The 14,916-nt window shown below is 41.0% G+C and overlaps 12 non-coding genes across 12 annotated transcripts; all 12 read right to left on the bottom strand.

The window, feature by feature from the left end:
• Positions 1-5,279: 5,279 nt before the first annotated feature.
• trnal-uag (transfer RNA leucine (anticodon UAG)) lies at positions 5,280-5,361 on the bottom strand. Its single transcript has one exon. It is a non-coding gene; the product is annotated as a tRNA-Leu (tRNA).
• Positions 5,362-6,103: 742 nt separating this feature from the next.
• Positions 6,104-6,185, bottom strand: trnal-aag (transfer RNA leucine (anticodon AAG)). Its single transcript has one exon. It is a non-coding gene; the product is annotated as a tRNA-Leu (tRNA).
• Positions 6,186-6,389: 204 nt separating this feature from the next.
• trnal-uag (transfer RNA leucine (anticodon UAG)) lies at positions 6,390-6,471 on the bottom strand. The gene has a single exon. It is a non-coding gene; the product is annotated as a tRNA-Leu (tRNA).
• Positions 6,472-7,213: 742 nt separating this feature from the next.
• On the bottom strand, positions 7,214-7,295 carry trnal-aag (transfer RNA leucine (anticodon AAG)). The gene has a single exon. It is a non-coding gene; the product is annotated as a tRNA-Leu (tRNA).
• Positions 7,296-7,499: 204 nt separating this feature from the next.
• Positions 7,500-7,581, bottom strand: trnal-uag (transfer RNA leucine (anticodon UAG)). Its single transcript has one exon. It is a non-coding gene; the product is annotated as a tRNA-Leu (tRNA).
• A 1,028-nt stretch (positions 7,582-8,609) lies between these two features.
• Positions 8,610-8,691, bottom strand: trnal-uag (transfer RNA leucine (anticodon UAG)). The gene has a single exon. It is a non-coding gene; the product is annotated as a tRNA-Leu (tRNA).
• A 742-nt stretch (positions 8,692-9,433) lies between these two features.
• trnal-aag (transfer RNA leucine (anticodon AAG)) lies at positions 9,434-9,515 on the bottom strand. Its single transcript has one exon. It is a non-coding gene; the product is annotated as a tRNA-Leu (tRNA).
• A 551-nt stretch (positions 9,516-10,066) lies between these two features.
• Positions 10,067-10,148, bottom strand: trnal-uag (transfer RNA leucine (anticodon UAG)). The gene has a single exon. It is a non-coding gene; the product is annotated as a tRNA-Leu (tRNA).
• A 1,029-nt stretch (positions 10,149-11,177) lies between these two features.
• trnal-uag (transfer RNA leucine (anticodon UAG)) lies at positions 11,178-11,259 on the bottom strand. The gene has a single exon. It is a non-coding gene; the product is annotated as a tRNA-Leu (tRNA).
• A 742-nt stretch (positions 11,260-12,001) lies between these two features.
• Positions 12,002-12,083, bottom strand: trnal-aag (transfer RNA leucine (anticodon AAG)). The gene has a single exon. It is a non-coding gene; the product is annotated as a tRNA-Leu (tRNA).
• A 551-nt stretch (positions 12,084-12,634) lies between these two features.
• Positions 12,635-12,716, bottom strand: trnal-uag (transfer RNA leucine (anticodon UAG)). The gene has a single exon. It is a non-coding gene; the product is annotated as a tRNA-Leu (tRNA).
• Positions 12,717-13,745: 1,029 nt separating this feature from the next.
• Positions 13,746-13,827, bottom strand: trnal-uag (transfer RNA leucine (anticodon UAG)). The gene has a single exon. It is a non-coding gene; the product is annotated as a tRNA-Leu (tRNA).
• Positions 13,828-14,916: the final 1,089 nt, after the last annotated feature.

The raw sequence follows: 14,916 nt of genomic DNA on the forward strand, positions 1-14,916 counted from the left end.
CAACATTGAGTTGGAGTATTCAGAGGGCAGGTCCCACTGCTAGGTGCTCTTGAGGCTGTTTGTTGTTGTTTCTGCTTTCAGGTTGAGAAATGTGACTAGGATTCTTGGAGTTAGCTCTAAGGCATCTTCTCTTGGAATTTAGTCTGCTGGTTGGATCATTTGCTTCCCCAGCTATGCCTGAGTACTGACGGAGGGCGCAACGTGAACGCTGATCCATTGCCCCTCCAACTAATATATTGAGAGGCTTTCTTCCCCATTCTAACATTTGGTCTGATAAACAGCTGAACCGCTTGACCATGTCTGCATGTTTTTATACCTTTAGATGCTGCCACATGATTAGCTGATAAAATATTTGCATTAACAAGCTGGTGCAAAGGTCTACCTAATAAAGTGCTCAGTGAGTGTATGTATGCATATATTTGAGGCAGGAAAAACTTTGTCTGATAACATCCCAGTGAATATATTTGTTGCAAAAAGTTATTTTACCTGCTAAATTTGTGTTGCGATATGGTTGGTGTCCGCTTTATGACAAAAACACAATGCTCCATCTGTTAAAAGCAAGCCCCCACTGAACTCTTTCATCAAGTTTTAATTACAGCTCTCCATCAATGCATACACAGAACATTGTCTCTGCCCTGTGAAATGACTGTAAAAATATATTTCATGTGGAGAAAACAGGGTCTGAATTGCCAAAACAAACACTTACATTTCTGATTAAATATCTTTACCTGAAGAAATCCACCAGGAGCTTCTGCACCTCCTGGATCAGACACCTCGGTGGTTGCAAAACAATTAATTTGTGCCATAAGGTTGAGGCCACCAAGTTATTGGCAACCAATAACTCTTCCCCTATAGGACAGCTGAGGCAGCAACCATTTCCATGAAGACAACCTGGCACACACCTTCTCCACTACACCCCCCCAATTCTGTTTCTGGAAACCCTCTGTTCCCAAAAAAACCCCCAGAACCTTCATCCCATTTCTTCCCCACCTAAGACCCTCTGGTAGACGGTAGACTTGGAGCTCCCTCCTGCTGCCACTGCCCCACCTGCAATGGCTCTCATTTCCCCCAATTCACTTTAGGTGAAGAAGCCTTTTCATACAACCCCAGCCAATCAGTTAAAAACTGAACATCCCCCTGCCCTCTAATAAAAACACATAGCACATAGCAATGGTATGAAATACCTTTGAATTTGCTGATAATGACACCTAAAGGAAGCATGTACAGAGCAAACAAAATCGGACCCAGAACAGAACCCTGAGGGACACCACAGAATAAGGCAGCAGACTCAGATTTGTAGGGGCCAACAGCCATGGAAAAACTCCTACCAGAGAGATAAGATGAAAACCAATCTAGAGCGCTCCCAGAGACACCCAACCACTCACTAAGCCTGTCTATCAAAATGCAGTGATCCACAGTATCAAAAGCTGTACTGCGATCCAGCAGCACCAGGATAGAGCATCAGAGTCACCAGCATCAGAGGACATCATAATGTAATTTGAAACTCTGAGAAGAGCCGTTTCTGTTGAGTGCTTTTGGCGAAAAACAGAATGGAATTTGTCAAATGTTGTGGTGATTTAAAACATCAGTGAGCTGATGGGCAACTATTTATTTCCAAAAAAATTTTTTAGCCCACCTATGCCGACAAAAGGCAATCCAAGAAAACTCCATTTGTTTATGATGTTATAATAAGTATGCTTTAAAGTGCTTTGCAGCCCTGGCATTGCAGCCCACATGTGGTTGAACTGGATTTATTTTGTGGTGTGCTGTCCATGAATCTATGACTGCAGAATGAAACCACCTCTGAAAGTAACAGCAAGTTGACATTGTTGCTGCATAGTCTTTCATGACACAATTGATTCACGCAAGGGGTATGATTCTAGCTTACTGTGCGAGGGCCAGTCCCATGTAGGTGTAGAGCCCTGCAATGGTCACCACGGTTCGAATCCACCTTTTGGCAAACCGTGACATAAATTATGGAAACAATTTCCTTGTAGAATTGTCCCATAAACATGTTTGTTTGTGTCATTAGATTTGACCTCCAGCTCCATTTCACTATGGATAGGAAATTAATTCTGCCATCATTCTACTTAATAGTTATCTCACATTACAATTAACGTATTTGGCTTTGTCCCCCAACTGTTCACTCTGAACAATATGGTATATGCAATTTGTTTTAAGTACATTGTTTTTAATGGCTGTTGTTGTAACTCCATAAATGTTTTTTGTCAAGCTTGACAGTAAACAATAAAATTAGGGATATGTTACTGCTCTGTGGTACTTATTCTGGCGTTACTTCACAGGTGCCTAGTGGGCGGAGTACCAGGTTGTTTGTGCAACTGGGAGCACCTGTGGCCAGATGTTAAAATGTGCCTGACTCTTGTCTGAAGGAGGGTACTCTCTGCCCACATACCTGTTGGTTCTTTTTGTGTTTGCATCAGACATTGCTTCAGCAAACTTTTCACACATCCACTCACTCAAACTGCTGATGCAATTGACTTTCACACTACATATTTCTGTTAACTGGTTATTTCAAATAAATTTGACCTTGTTTTTTAAATACGTCAGTGTGCGCCTCCCTCTTTGTCACGGCCAGTGAGCCAGGTCATGACAGAGAATGAATTACATAATTTAATATCTTCTAATCCTGACAAACTTTACATTCAAATGAATAATATCAAGCAGGAAATAAAATGAATGGCAGGCAGCTGGTTGGATGTTGGGTAAAAGTGTTTATGGCAACTGAAGGAGAACAATATTTCCAACTTGCCAACTATCCAAGGAAAATTAGACCGCTCAGAGAATAGGGAGTGGAATAAAGCGGGAGAGTCAGTGTTAGGACCATAGATGTGAGCGATAATAATATGGTCTTGGTCAGTTTAGCTATTTATGATGATGAATCATCCTTCGGGATCAGCTATAGTTGAATAATGGGAATATGGTATGTTCTTACAAGGCAGGATGGAGGTGCCATGTTTTTTGGAGTTGTAGGTTGTGTCGAAGGTCTGGCCAATCCATCCGGCCTTAAGTTTCCGAGATTCTGCCTCAGTGAGATGAGTTTCTTGTATTAAACAGATATCTGATTGCAGTTTATGTAGTTCAAAACTTTGGTCCTTTTAGCAGGGGAGCTGATTCCTCATATTTTCCATGAAGTAAAGTTTAGGAACAAAGGCATAGTGCTACTGTGTTGTACTTTGATCTAGACTAAAAAACATAAACAAACAATGAACATATAAAAGAAAAAACATGTTCTAGATTTGCTAATAATTGCCTAAGGAAGGAGTTATCTTACCTTACTACATCTTTTGGCTAACGAAACTAATATCTGTACAAAACAAAATTATTATTTAAGCAAATGATGTTACATAAATACTGATTTCATTGGAAGAGAAGGGGAATAAGGGGAAAGAACAAATACATAATCGTAATAATCATAATAAATGGCAGGTCAACAAAAAAGTAGCCAAAAACAAATCCTGTGCCATTTTTTGAATAATTTGCCCATACTTGAATACGCTGCAATTGATTGAAACAAAATATAGTTCCATATCGTTCAGCTCACCCCCTGCCAAGCACACATATACCCCAGTGACCGACAGACTTGCATACAGAGGTAACACACACACACACACACACGCACACACAAAATGTGCCAACAGAAACAAAATCGGCCCATTAATCTGTCATGAGAATCAATACTGCCATTTCTTTGAAAACATGTGACATTATACTGCTTACTGGTACACTGGTACAGTCACACTATTTTTTAAACAAAAGAGGACACACCCATTTCAATCTAGAAACATACTGTACATACTCACTCACACACACACACACACCCACACACTGCTGAGGTCTGTGCCATATTAGTCATAAGACAAAACAATGCTGTGCATATTGAGGCATTTATATAACTACTTTCATTTTTCACCTTAACAACAAACAAAGTTTGCATGTCTGTGTTAATACCGTGAGAAGCAGCGTGTAGCATGAAGCTGCCCATTAAGCACGTTTTGCAGATTTTTTGCAGAACATGGCAATGGAGGGATTTGAACCCTTTCCTCCGAAGAGACTGGAGCCTTAATCCAGCGCCTTGGACCGCTCGGCCACAACACCCAAAGCACAAAGACCTCGCAACAAGAAAAACATGTTCTTGTTCTTGAAAAGAACTGTTACTGAATCTTATTCAACTGCGGGTCGTTTTTATGGGTGTTGCCGTCGTCTGAACACTGAAGAACAAGATGGCATCCTGACAGTGTAAAATCTTTGTTAATTCACTGAGAAGCAGCTTTTCGCATGGAGCTCCCAAGTATGCACGTTTGTAGTTAAAATTGCAGCAGAGGGATTTGAAACCTCACCTCCAAAGAGACTGGAGCCTTAATCCAGCGCCTTGGACCGCTCGGCCGGCTACCGAAAACTGCGAAAATGCATTAAAATAAAATATTTGAATACTGGCAGTTTTCATTAATTTCATCATTTTTCAGGGCTATTCTGGCTACGTAAAGTCAATTTTACATTGTGTGATGAAAGTGTTTTGCTAATTCCAATGATGTAAAGGATTACTTCATCTGTGTCAGAGCATTTCTGTCATTCACAGCTCTTTGTATTTCTGGTCCATTTACTTGTGTAAATGTGCGTCCAAAAGAAACCATTTTGTGTCAGGATTTCATGTCCTCACCTTCTTCAAATAACAGTATGTAAGTCAGTTCAACTAGTCAGACAAACAAATCGACAAGAGGAGGTTTTCATTTAAATGTTACCCTTCTTTATGGCGAGAAAATTTCATTATTTTGTGAATCAATTAGAACAACCAGTGTTTAGCCTGTCTATGCCAACAACTATTGAAATTAGCCACAAAAATTGTTGGTATTGTCTCTGCACTGAAAAACATGCTGGCATTCTCTCAATGTGAGATCTGTGGTAATACCGTGAGAACCAGGGTGTAGCATGAAGCTGACCATTAAGCACGTTTTGCAGCTTTTTTGCTGGAAATGGCAGCAGAGGGATTCGAACCCTTGCTTCCGAAGAGACCGGAGCCTTAATCCAGCGCCTTGGACCGCTCGGCCACGCTACCAAAAGCACACTAACAACACAACAAGAAAAACATTGAATCCTGACAGTTACTGAATCTTATTAAAATGTGGGTAGCTTTTATGGGTGTTGCCGTTGTCTGAACACTGAAGAACAAGATGGCATCCTGACCGTGTGAAATCTTTGTTGAATCACTCAGAAGGAGCTTTTCGCGTGGAGCTCCCAAGTATGCACGTTCGTAGTTAAAATGGCAGCGGAGGGATTCGAACCCTCGCCTCCAAAGAGACTGGAGCCTAAATCCAGCGCCTTGGACCGCTCGGCCACGCTACCTAAAACCAGGACAAAGCATTAAAAGAAAATCTTTGAATACTGGCAGTTTTCTTTAATTTCATCATTTTTCAGGACTATTCTGGCTACGTAAAGTCAATTTTACATTGTGTGATGAAAGTGTTTCGCTAATTCCAATGATGTAAAGGATTACTTGATCTGTGTCAGAGCATTTCTGTCTTCATAGACAACATGCTACATGTTTTGAAATTCAGACGGCTTTGATTTTTTATATATTTTTTAGGTTTGAGAACGAATAATTCCGGCACTTGATTTGGAGTGAAAAATGCATTGAATGCATTGAGCAACACTGACTGTTCATCTCTTCAAACATTCTGGACCATTCACAGCTCTTTGTATTTCTGGTCCATTTACTTGTGTAAATGTGCGTCCAAAAGAAACCATTTTGTGTCAGGATTTCATGTCCTCACCTTCTTCAAATAACAGTATGTAAGTCAGATCAACTAGTCAGACAAACAAATCGACAAGAGGAGGTTTTCATTCAAATGTAACCCTTCTTTATGGCGAGAAAATTTTATTATTTTGTGAACCAATTAGAACAACCAGTGTTTAGCCTGTCTATGCCAACAACTGTTGAAATTAGCCACAAAAATTGTTGGTATTGTCTCTGCACTGAAAAACATGCTGGCATTCTCTCAATGTGAGATCTGTGGTAATACCGTGAGAACCAGGGTGTAGCATGAAGCTGACCATTAAGCACGTTTTGCAGCTTTTTTGCTGTAAATGGCAGCGGAGGGATTCGAACCCTCGCTTCCGAAGAGACTGGAGCCTTAATCCAGCGCCTTGGACCGCTCGGCCACGCTACCAAAAGCACACTAACCACACAACAAGAAAAACATTGAATCCTGACAGTTACTGAATCTGATTAAAATGTGGGTAGCTTTATGGGTGTTGCCGTTGTCTGAACACTGAAGAACAAGATGGCATCCTGACCGTGTGAAATCTTTGTTGAATCACTCAGAAGGAGCTTTTCGCGTGGAGCTCCCAAGTATGCACGTTCGTAGTTAAAATGGCAGCGGAGGGATTCGAACCCTCGCCTCCGAAGAGACTGGAGCCTAAATCCAGCGCCTTGGACCGCTCGGCCACGCTACCTAAAACCAGGACAAAGCATTAAAAGAAAATCTTTGAATACTGGCAGTTTTCTTTAATTTCATCATTTTTCAGGACTTTTCTGGCTACGTAAAGTCAATTTTACATTGTGTGATGAAAGTGTTTTGCTAATTCCAATGATGTAAAGGATTACTTGATCTGTGTCAGAGCATTTCTGTCTTCATAGACAACATGCTACATGTTTTGAAATTTAGACGGCTTTGATTTTTTATATATTTTTTAGGTTTGAGAACGAATAATTCCGGCACTTGATTTGGAGTGAAAAATGCATTGAATGCATTGAGCAACACTGACTGTTCATCTCTTCAAACATTCTGGACCATTCACAGCTCTTTGTATTTCTGGTCCATTTACTTGTGTAAATGTGCGTCCAAAAGAAACCATTTTGTGTCAGGATTTCATGTCCTCACCTTCTTCAAATAACAGTATGTAAGTCAGATCAACTAGTCAGACAAACAAATCGACAAGAGGAGGTTTTCATTTAAATGTTACCCTTCTTTATGGCAAGAAAATTTCATTATTTTGTGAACCAATTAGAACAACCAGTGTTTAGCCTGTCTATGCCAACAACTGTTGAAATTAGCCACAAACATTGTTGGTATTGTCTCTGCACTGAAAAACATGCTGGCATTCTCTCAATGTGAGATCTGTGGTAATACCGTGAGAACCAGGGTGTAGCATGAAGCTGACCATTAAGCACGTTTTGCAGCTTTTTTGCTGAAAATGGCAGCGGAGGGATTCGAATCCTCGCCTCCGAAGAGACTGGAGCCTTAATCCAGCGCCTTGGACCGCTCGGCCACGCTACCTAAAGCAACTGACAGCACAACAAGAAAAACATTGAATCCTAACAGTTACTGAATCTTATTCAAATGTGGGTAGTTTTTATGGGTGTTGCCGTTGTCTGAACACTGAAGAACAAGATGGCATCCTGACCGTGTGAAATCTTTGTTGAATCACTCAGAAGGAGCTTTTTGCGTGGAGCTCCCAAGTATGCACGTTCGTAGTTAAAATGGCAGCGGAGGGATTCGAACCCTCGCCTCCGAAGAGACTGGAGCCTAAATCCAGCGCCTTGGACCGCTCGGCCACGCTACCTAAAACCAGGACACGGCATTAAAAGAAAATCTTTGAATACTGGCAGTTTTCTTTAATTTCATCATTTTTCAGGACTATTCTGGCTACGTAAAGTCAATTTAAAATTGTGTGATAAAAGTGTTTTGCTAATTCCAATGATGTAAAGGATTACTTGATCTGTGTCAGAGCATTTCTGTCTTCATAGACAACATGCTACATGTTTTGAAATTTAGACGGCTTTGATTTTTTATATATTTTTTAGGTTTGAGAACGAATAATTCCGGCACTTGATTTGGAATGAAAAATGCATTGAATGCATTGAGCAACACTGACTGTTCATCTCTTCAAACATTCTGGACCATTCACAGCTCTTTGTATTTCTGGTCCATTTACTTGTGTAAATGTGCGTCCAAAAGAAACCATTTTGTGTCAGGATTTCATGTCCTCACCTTCTTCAAATAACAGTATGTAAGTCAGATCAACTAGTCAGACAAACAAATCGACAAGAGGAGGTTTTCATTTAAATGTTACCCTTCTTTATGGCGAGAAAATTTCATTATTTTGTGAACCAATTAGAACAACCAGTGTTTAGCCTGTCTATGCCAACAACTGTTGAAATTAGCCACAAAAATTGTTGGTATTGTCTCTGCACTGAAAAACATGCTGGCATTCTCTCAATGTGAGATCTGTGGTAATACCGTGAGAACCAGGGTGTAGCATGAAGCTGACCATTAAGCACGTTTTGCAGCTTTTTTGCTGTAAATGGCAGGGGAGGGATTCGAACCCTCGCTTCCGAAGAGACTAGAGCCTTAATCCAGCGCCTTGGACCGCTCGGCCACGCTACCTAAAGCACACTAACCACACAACAAGAAAAACATTGAATCCTGACAGTTACTGAATCTTATTAAAATGTGGGTAGCTTTATGGGTGTTGCCGTTGTCTGAACACTGAAGAACAAGATGGCATCCTGACCGTGTGAAATCTTTGTTGAATCACTCAGAAGGAGCTTTTCGCGTGGAGCTCCCAAGTATGCACGTTCGTAGTTAAAATGGCAGCGGAGGGATTCGAACCCTCGCCTCCGAAGAGACTGGAGCCTAAATCCAGCGCCTTGGACCGCTCGGCCACGCTACCTAAAACCAGGACAAAGCATTAAAAGAAAATCTTTGAATACTGGCAGTTTTCTTTAATTTCATCATTTTTCAGGACTTTTCTGGCTACGTAAAGTCAATTTTACATTGTGTGATGAAAGTGTTTTGCTAATTCCAATGATGTAAAGGATTACTTGATCTGTGTCAGAGCATTTCTGTCTTCATAGACAACATGCTACATGTTTTGAAATTTAGACGGCTTTGATTTTTTATATATTTTTTAGGTTTGAGAACGAATAATTCCGGCACTTGATTTGGAGTGAAAAATGCATTGAATGCATTGAGCAACACTGACTGTTCATCTCTTCAAACATTCTGGACCATTCACAGCTCTTTGTATTTCTGGTCCATTTACTTGTGTAAATGTGCGTCCAAAAGAAACCATTTTGTGTCAGGATTTCATGTCCTCACCTTCTTCAAATAACAGTATGTAAGTCAGATCAACTAGTCAGACAAACAAATCGACAAGAGGAGGTTTTCATTTAAATGTTACCCTTCTTTATGGCGAGAAAATTTCATTATTTTGTGAACCAATTAGAACAACCAGTGTTTAGCCTGTCTATGCCAACAACTGTTGAAATTAGCCACAAAAATTGTTGGTATTGTCTCTGCACTGAAAAACATGCTGGCATTCTCTCAATGTGAGATCTGTGGTAATACCGTGAGAACCAGGGTGTAGCATGAAGCTGACCATTAAGCACGTTTTGCAGCTTTTTTGCTGAAAATGGCAGCGGAGGGATTCGAATCCTCGCCTCCGAAGAGACTGGAGCCTTAATCCAGCGCCTTGGACCGCTCGGCCACGCTACCTAAAGCAACTGACAGCACAACAAGAAAAACATTGAATCCTAACAGTTACTGAATCTTATTCAAATGTGGGTAGTTTTTATGGGTGTTGCCGTTGTCTGAACACTGAAGAACAAGATGGCATCCTGACTGTGTGAAATCTTTGTTGAATCACTTAGAAGGAGCTTTTCGCGTATTCTCAATGTGAGATCTGTGGTAATACCGTGAGAACCAGGGTGTAGCATGAAGCTGACCATTAAGCACGTTTTGCAACTTTTTTGCTGAAAATGGCAGCGGAGGGATTCGAAACATTCCTTCCGAAGAGACTGGAGCCTTAATCCAGCGCCTTGGACCGCTCGGCCACGCAACCTAAACCTCGCTAACAGCACAACAAGAAAAACGTTGAATCCTAACAGTTACTGAATCTTGTTCAAATGTGGGTAGCTTTTATGGGTGTTGCCATTGTCTGAAGACTGAAGAACAAGATGGCATCCTGACCTTGTGAAATCTTTGTTGAATCACTCAGAAGGAGCTTTTTGCGTGGAGCTCCCAAGTATGCACGTTCGTAGTTAAAATGGCAGCGGAGGGATTCGAACCATCGCCTCCGAAGAGACTAGAGCCTAAATCCAGCGCCTTGGACCGCTCGGCCACGCTACCTAAAACCAGGACAAGGCATTAAAAGAAAATCTTTGAATACTGGCAGTTTTCTTTAATTTCATCATTTTTCAGGACTATTCTGGCTACGTAAAGTCAATTTGAAATTGTGTGATGAAAGTGTTTTGCTAATTCCAATGATGTAAAGGATTACTTGATCTGTGTCAGAGCATTTCTGTCTTCATAGACAACATGCTACATGTTTTGAAATTTAGACGGCTTTGATTTTTTCTATATTTTTTAGGTTTGAGAACGAATAATTCCGGCACTTGATTTGGAATGAAAAATGCATTGAATGCATTGAGCAACACTGACTGTTCATCTCTTCAAACATTCTGGACCATTCACAGCTCTTTGTATTTCTGGTCCATTTACTTGTGTAAATGTGCGTCCAAAAGAAACCATTTTGTGTCAGGATTTCATGTCCTCACCTTCTTCAAATAACAGTATGTAAGTCAGATCAACTAGTCAGACAAACAAATCGACAAGAGGAGGTTTTCATTTAAATGTTACCCTTCTTTATGGCGAGAAAATTTCATTATTTTGTGAACCAATTAGAACAACCAGTGTTTAGCCTGTCTATGCCAACAACTGTTGAAATTAGCCACAAAAATTGTTGGTATTGTCTCTGCACTGAAAAACATGCTGGCATTCTCTCAATGTGAGATCTGTGGTAATACCGTGAGAACCAGGGTGTAGCATGAAGCTGACCATTAAGCACGTTTTGCAGCTTTTTTGCTGTAAATGGCAGCGGAGGGATTCGAACCCTCGCTTCCGAAGAGACTGGAGCCTTAATCCAGCGCCTTGGACCGCTCAGGCCACGCTACCAAAAGCACACTAACCACACAACAAGAAAAACATTGAATCCTGACAGTTACTGAATCTGATTAAAATGTGGGTAGCTTTATGGGTGTTGCCGTTGTCTGAACACTGAAGAACAAGATGGCATCCTGACCGTGTGAAATCTTTGTTGAATCACTCAGAAGGAGCTTTTCGCGTGGAGCTCCCAAGTATGCACGTTCGTAGTTAAAATGGCAGCGGAGGGATTCGAACCCTCGCCTCCGAAGAGACTGGAGCCTAAATCCAGCGCCTTGGACCGCTCGGCCACGCTACCTAAAACCAGGACAAAGCATTAAAAGAAAATCTTTGAATACTGGCAGTTTTCTTTAATTTCATCATTTTTCAGGACTTTTCTGGCTACGTAAAGTCAATTTTACATTGTGTGATGAAAGTGTTTTGCTAATTCCAATGATGTAAAGGATTACTTGATCTGTGTCAGAGCATTTCTGTCTTCATAGACAACATGCTACATGTTTTGAAATTTAGACGGCTTTGATTTTTTATATATTTTTTAGGTTTGAGAACGAATAATTCCGGCACTTGATTTGGAGTGAAAAATGCATTGAATGCATTGAGCAACACTGACTGTTCATCTCTTCAAACATTCTGGACCATTCACAGCTCTTTGTATTTCTGGTCCATTTACTTGTGTAAATGTGCGTCCAAAAGAAACCATTTTGTGTCAGGATTTCATGTCCTCACCTTCTTCAAATAACAGTATGTAAGTCAGATCAACTAGTCAGACAAACAAATCGACAAGAGGAGGTTTTCATTTAAATGTTACCCTTCTTTATGGCGAGAAAATTTCATTATTTTGTGAACCAATTAGAACAACCAGTGTTTAGCCTGTCTATGCCAACAACTGTTGAAATTAGCCACAAAAATTGTTGGTATTGTCTCTGCACTGAAAAACATGCTGGCATTCTCTCAATGTGAGATCTGTGGTAATACCGTGAGAACCAGGGTGTAGCATGAAGCTGACCATTAAGCACGTTTTGCAGCTTTTTTGCTGTAAATGGCAGCGGAGGGATTCGAACCCTCGCTTCCGAAGAGACTGGAGCCTTAATCCAGCGCCTTGGACCGCTCGGCCACGCTACCTAAAGCAACTGACAGCACAACAAGAAAAACATTGAATCCTAACAGTTACTGAATCTTATTCAAATGTGGGTAGTTTTTATGGGTGTTGCCGTTGTCTGAACACTGAAGAACAAGATGGCATCCTGACTGTGTGAAATCTTTGTTGAATCACTTAGAAGGAGCTTTTCGCGTATTCTCAATGTGAGATCTGTGGTAATACCGTGAGAACCAGGGTGTAGCATGAAGCTGACCATTAAGCACGTTTTGCAACTTTTTTGCTGAAAATGGCAGCGGAGGGATTCGAAACATTCCTTCCGAAGAGACTGGAGCCTTAATCCAGCGCCTTGGACCGCTCGGCCACGCAACCTAAACCTCGCTAACAGCACAACAAGAAAAACGTTGAATCCTAACAGTTACTGAATCTTGTTCAAATGTGGGTAGCTTTTATGGGTGTTGCCATTGTCTGAAGACTGAAGAACAAGATGGCATCCTGACCTTGTGAAATCTTTGTTGAATCACTCAGAAGGAGCTTTTTGCGTGGAGCTCCCAAGTATGCACGTTCGTAGTTAAAATGGCAGCGGAGGGATTCGAACCCTCGCCTCCGAAGAGACTAGAGCCTAAATCCAGCGCCTTGGACCGCTCGGCCACGCTACCTAAAACCAGGACAAGGCATTAAAAGAAAATCTTTGAATACTGGCAGTTTTCTTTAATTTCATCATTTTTCAGGACTATTCTGGCTACGTAAAGTCAATTTGAAATTGTGTGATGAAAGTGTTTTGCTAATTCCAATGATGTAAAGGATTACTTGATCTGTGTCAGAGCATTTCTGTCTTCATAGACAACATGCTACATGTTTTGAAATTTAGACGGCTTTGATTTTTTCTATATTTTTTAGGTTTGAGAACGAATAATTCCGGCACTTGATTTGGAATGAAAAATGCATTGAATGCATTGAGCAACACTGACTGTTCATCTCTTCAAACATTCTGGACCATTCACAGCTCTTTGTATTTCTGGTCCATTTACTTGTGTAAATGTGCGTCCAAAAGAAACCATTTTGTGTCAGGATTTCATGTCCTCACCTTCTTCAAATAACAGTATGTAAGTCAGATCAACTAGTCAGACAAACAAATCGACAAGAGGAGGTTTTCATTTAAATGTTACCCTTCTTTATGGCGAGAAAATTTCATTATTTTGTGAACCAATTAGAACAACCAGTGTTTAGCCTGTCTATGCCAACAACTGTTGAAATTAGCCACAAAAATTGTTGGTATTGTCTCTGCACTGAAAAACATGCTGGCATTCTCTCAATGTGAGATCTGTGGTAATACCGTGAGAACCAGGGTGTAGCATGAAGCTGACCATTAAGCACGTTTTGCAGCTTTTTTGCTGTAAATGGCAGCGGAGGGATTCGAACCCTCGCTTCCGAAGAGACTGGAGCCTTAATCCAGCGCCTTGGACCGCTCAGGCCACGCTACCAAAAGCACACTAACCACACAACAAGAAAAACATTGAATCCTGACAGTTACTGAATCTGATTAAAATGTGGGTAGCTTTATGGGTGTTGCCGTTGTCTGAACACTGAAGAACAAGATGGCATCCTGACCGTGTGAAATCTTTGTTGAATCACTCAGAAGGAGCTTTTCGCGTGGAGCTCCCAAGTATGCACGTTCGTAGTTAAAATGGCAGCGGAGGGATTCGAACCCTCGCCTCCGAAGAGACTGGAGCCTAAATCCAGCGCCTTGGACCGCTCGGCCACGCTACCTAAAACCAGGACAAAGCATTAAAAGAAAATCTTTGAATACTGGCAGTTTTCTTTAATTTCATCATTTTTCAGGACTTTTCTGGCTACGTAAAGTCAATTTTACATTGTGTGATGAAAGTGTTTTGCTAATTCCAATGATGTAAAGGATTACTTGATCTGTGTCAGAGCATTTCTGTCTTCATAGACAACATGCTACATGTTTTGAAATTGAGATGGCTTTGATTTTTTATATATTTTTTAGGTTTGAGAACGAATAATTCCGGCACTTGATTTGGAGTGAAAAATGCATTGAATGCATTGAGCAACACTGACTGTTCATCTCTTCAAACATTCTGGACCATTCACAGCTCTTTGTATTTCTGGTCCATTTACTTGTGTAAATGTGCGTCCAAAAGAAACCATTTTGTGTCAGGATTTCATGTCCTCACCTTCTTCAAATAACAGTATGTAAGTCAGATCAACTAGTCAGACAAACAAATCGACAAGAGGAGGTTTTCATTTAAATGTTACCCTTCTTTATGGCGAGAAAATTTCATTATTTTGTGAACCAATTAGAACAACCAGTGTTTAGCCTGTCTATGCCAACAACTGTTGAAATTAGCCACAACAATTGTTGGTATTGTCTCTGCACTGAAAAACATGCTGGCATTCTCTCAATGTGAGATCTGTGGTAATACCGTGAGAACCAGGGTGTAGCATGAAGCTGACCATTAAGCACGTTTTGCAGCTTTTTTGCTGAAAATGGCAGCGGAGGGATTCGAACCCTCGCTTCCGAAGAGACTGGAGCCTTAATGCAGCGCCTTGGACCGCTCGGCCACGCTACCTAAAGCACGCTAACAACACAACAAGAAAAACATTGAATCCTGACAGTTACTGAATCTTATTCAAATGTGGGTAGCTTTATGGGTGTTGCCGTTGTCTGAACACTGAAAAACAAGATGGCATCCTGACCGTGTGAAATCTTTGTTGAATCACTTAGAAGGAGCTTTTCGCGTAGAGCTCCCAAGTATGCACGTTCGTAGTTAAAATGGCAGCGGAGGGATTCGAACCCTCGCCTCCGAAGAGATTGGAGCCTAAATCCAGCGCCTT

Source organism: Conger conger, chromosome 15 (assembly GCF_963514075.1).
Source record: "Conger conger chromosome 15, fConCon1.1, whole genome shotgun sequence".
NCBI classification, from domain to species: domain Eukaryota; kingdom Metazoa; phylum Chordata; class Actinopteri; order Anguilliformes; family Congridae; genus Conger; species Conger conger.